This window comes from Tupaia chinensis, unplaced genomic scaffold (genome assembly GCF_000334495.1).
Source record: "Tupaia chinensis unplaced genomic scaffold, TupChi_1.0 Scaffold000487_1, whole genome shotgun sequence".
Lineage (NCBI taxonomy): Eukaryota > Metazoa > Chordata > Mammalia > Scandentia > Tupaiidae > Tupaia > Tupaia belangeri.
The window spans coordinates 462,770-467,257 of record NW_006159999.1 but is presented as its reverse complement, the minus strand read 5'-3'; the positions used below and the strand labels follow the sequence as shown (position 1 = coordinate 467,257).

The following is a 4,488-nucleotide window of genomic DNA, read 5'->3' as shown; positions in this document are numbered from 1 at the left end:
TTGCGAGGGCGTCGGCCCTTGAGCAAAAACCTCTCCAAAAAAAAAAAAAAAAAGTAGAGGAAAGTAGTATTTATTTATTTATGTTTTAGGTCTTTGCTTGTTGAAGAGAGAAAGAGACAGAGAGAAGGAAAGTGAGACATCACCCTCTAGACGGATGCCCATGCCACAACCCCTTCTCCTCCAGTCTCCTCTCGGGATTTTGGGCACGCACACACACACACACCAAGCGTGATTTCAAGCTGCCAGGTTCAGGACTCAAACCATATCCGACCATGTGGGGATCCAGCACTTTTACCGCCATGCAACCTGCCAGCCCCGATTAAAGTATTATTTAAAAACAAGTGATTTCTTTCTTCCACGAGTGAGACAGTGTGAGGCATCCCCAGTGGACTCTGGACACCAAGTTTTACCCCAGCCTCAGCCAGCTCTGGCTCACGGGCACACGTGTGCCTCAGCTCAAAGAGCTCCGGCTTCACTTCTGCCCCACTGCCCAGACTCTCGAAAGAATTGTCAGGACTCATTTAGATCGAGAAAGCTGAGTTACAGCTAGCGTTAAGTCATTTGCCCAAATATTGGATCTGACCCATGACAATGAATCATTTTTGTGGTGTCGGTGAAGATGCTCAGCCCCTTTGACAGGCCAGGGTAAGTCAACCTTTTAAGTGCAGCTACGACTACCTTCAGGGAAATAAAAATCGTTTTTCTGGCATTGTAGAAAGGCAAAATAGGAATGAAAAGAAATTATTTGGCTTAATACATTCGATAAGAGTAAGTGTAAAGAGAATTGCAGCTTCTGGGACTTAATTTGCAAACGTGGACCTCACAGAACCAGAATCTCAGGAGTGGCAGTCCTTCAGAGGTGACCTGTCCAGCCCCTCCTGGCTCTAGCTTGTGGCTTCAGCCCCTTGGAAACGCTCTCCAGAACTAGGCAGCCGGGCCACTCGTTCTCAGCCACCCTCCCTCTGTCTGTCATTCACAATGAATGACGTTCACAGGCGTGATAAACACACGTGGGCACAAAAGCAGAGAAGATTAAAAAAGGACGAGGTTCGTGCAGTTCTTGCCAAAATGACTATGAAAATACTCCATTTGCTCCTAAGTAAGCAATAGTGATGTCATTTTATAAAAATCATACTTTTTCTTTATTTTAAAAAAGGAACCCTTTAAAATTTTAGTAATTCAAACTATTGTAGTATATGGCCTTCAAAGCAGCAACCCAACATGATGGCAATGTTAAGAATCCGTTGGGGACCAGCAGTTAGTGGCTATGTTGCTGGACTCTGTCATTTTGTAAAAATCATACTTTTTCTTTATTTTAAAAAGAAACCCTTTAAAATGTTAGTAATTCAAACTATTGTAGTATATGGCCTTCAAAGCAGCAACCCAACATGATGGCAATGTTAAGAATCCGTTGGGGACCAGCAGTTAGTGGCTATGTTGCTGGACTCTCATGTAGTCAACTGCGGTTCGCATCCTGGACCCGGTGGCATGTACACACACCTGGCACGTGTGTGTACATGCCCAAGATCCTGAGAGGAGAATGGAGGAGAAGGGATTGCAGCATGGCCATTCCCCCTGGGGGGTGATTTCTCGCTTTCTGTCTCTATGTCTCTGTCTGGCGAGCACACGCGCCCTATTATAGCAAAATCCTCTCTAAAAAAAAAAAAGAATCCGTGTATCTGGCCAGAGGTGGCATGATGGTTTAGACACTGGACTCTCACAGGGTCTAGCTGGTTTCAGTCACAGACCCGGCAACTCATGCTGAGCATGTGTGCATGAATGCCCAAAATCTTGAGAGGAGAACAGAGGAGAAGTGATTATGTGTGGAGTGGTCATTGCCCTTGAGGGGTGATTTCTCCCATTTTGTCTGTCTCTCCCTGTCTCTCTAGTGAGCACATGTGCCCTATAGCAAAAATAAATCCACCCCCCACCAAAAAAAGAACCCATGCATCACCCCATATCTCTGCAAGTCAATTGTCAGTAACATTAGTTTGCTTTTGATTCAAAAATGGCATGAAACTGAGTGCAAACCCACATGAATACAAGTTGAGAACTGACCTACTCTCACAGTCACCCAGACCAGAGACGCGGCTCGATCACTAATAGATGCAGAGTGCCCCACCCTCCCAGGCCGAATTCTCGGTATAGGCTGTCCTCGCTTCCCGTTGCCTTTTCCATCTTCACATGGACTTCTCCTCCGCTAGGTCTCACCGTAGCTGGGTTCCCACTGTCACACACACTTGCCCAAGAGGGGAACACCTTGATCTCAAACCTCCCAGAGAAGACGGACACTCACTGTGCTCGGAGAAGTCAGGCAACTTTTCACCCAGGACCCAGACTTGCTGGACTAGAAGGGCACGCGCCAACTGGTTTCTTCTTTTTATTTTTTTCCAGAGCTTTGGGGCATGCTATTGAGAGTAGGCTTTGTGTTCCAAAAGGCTGCTGAGCATTTACCCATCACTGCAGTGTCACAGCGGGTGTCACGGAGGGTGGTCCACTGGCTGCCAACAGTCAGATGGCCAGACTGCAGCCACCACAGCGGCCACGAGCAGCGAAAGATCACGTTGTCACTGTGGGAGGCGGACTTTCTGTCCACCAGGTTCACACGTCCGGCTTCAGCGCGAAGCTTTTCCCCCGTGTTCTCCACCAGGTTGGCAAGGTCGTCCATCATCTTGTTTTGTTCTTCCAGTTCGTCCCCAACTTCCTGCCCCATTTGCTTTCGGTGACTTATGATAGACGACAGTGCGTCAAGTCCTGCACCCTCTTCCTGGATCCTGTTCTGCTGCTGCTGTTGTCCGATTTCATTGAAACCCAAACCTCTGGTCTCCTCCGGCTCCTCAAAGAACCAAGGACTGGGTGCACCTTTCTTAGCCTCTTCACGCATCAGGCTGGACCTTGGGTGACTTTTCCCCTTTCCAGCCATACTGCCTTCCTTGTTGAGTTTTCTCAGCCATCTCTCAGGCAGTTTGACAAAGAGTTGTAGGTGGAGAACCAGGGGTTTGGGGCCATCGTGCAGTTTCCAAACGCCCCTGGGACACTCCCTGCTCGCAGCTGACTGGTCTACCCTTGATCACGTGCTTTATACCTGGAGGAAGGAGGACATTATCATCTGAAGCCACATTAACCCGCCCCCCAAATTAGAAGGCCTCAGAAAGGGAAGGAGGCCGATCATCTGAAGAGCCCCTTGGGAATGCACTCTGCTGGAAAGAAGGCCTTCCTCTTAGAAGCCGACGGCCTGATGGAAAGGCCTTCCCTCTCTTAATCCTAATTGCTTGCTCGTAGAGCCCGGTCACTAGTCTGTGCATTCCCTCCCAGATACACAGACCAGATCGTGCCACTGCTGTGGGCTCTTCCACTGCTATAGTACAGTAGCATAGACAGGGGAGGCTATGAACAAGGACACACTTCTCACCTGCCGGGACCGGAAGTCCAAGTCACGGCACCAGGGATTACAGGATAGTTGAGGGCTGGTTGCTCTCAGAGGGCACTTTCTATGCACTCACATGGTAGAAGGGAGAGTTAACCCTTTGTTGTCTCTTCCAGAAGGACATGAATCCAATCACGAGGGCTCTGACCACCTGACCAGATCACCTCTACATGACTGACTTCTAAAAATCATGATCTTGGGGGTTAGAATTTCAACTATGAATTTTTTTTTTTTGAGAGGATTTTGCTATAGGGTGCGTGAACTCACCAGAAAGACAGAGAGAGAGAAAGTGAGAAATTACCCCTCCGGGGGGATGGCCACACCACAATCCCTTCTCCTCATTCTCCTTTCGGGATCTTGGGCACACACACACAGGCGCCCAGCACGAGTTTAAGCCACCAGGTCCGGGATTCGAACCGCAGTCGGCTACATGGGAGTTCAACCACATAGCCATTACGCTAACTGCTGGTCCTTCCACTGTGAATTTGAGGGAGACACAAACATTCAGTCTACAGCAGTTGATATCCATCAGTGGGATATTTGACTCTCAGTGTTTGCCTTGCAAATACGCCTCCCTAATATAGTGGGAGCTCAGCATCAGGTACTTCTGGTGCACGTGGGTAAATACATCTCTGGAAAATAAACAGTTTCCGTTAGTGCACTCATGCAGCACTTAACAACGGGGACATCATCTGAGAAGGGTCTTCTCTGGCAGGTTGGTCTTGAGAGAGTCAGTGCACTTCCGGAAACCTGGAGAACAGGATCGACTTAGGACACCCAGGCTGTACGTACTGGAACCACCATGGGGTGCATGGCCCACCACTGAATGAGATGATACGTGACCATGTGTGACTGTATTCAGTTCATTCACTGCTTTCCAAACAAACGGGGCTCTAGCTTGACATGGTATACAGAAAAGGCATTTTTTTCATAAAACAACATGCATTGGATTATTCCTGTTTATAGGCTAGATTATAGTCAGTAGCCCTCTTTATTTCAGAACTGATTTTAACTTCTTTAATGCCAAATGAACAGAGGCACATGGGAACAAGCAGCGTCCT

General features: G+C 48.2%; 1 pseudogene; it reads right to left on the bottom strand.

The window, feature by feature from the left end:
* Window positions 1–2,480: 2,480 nt before the first annotated feature.
* LOC102481307 (syntaxin-8 pseudogene) lies at window positions 2,481–2,890 on the bottom strand (annotated as a pseudogene).
* Between the last annotated feature and the right edge of the window lie 1,598 nt (window positions 2,891–4,488).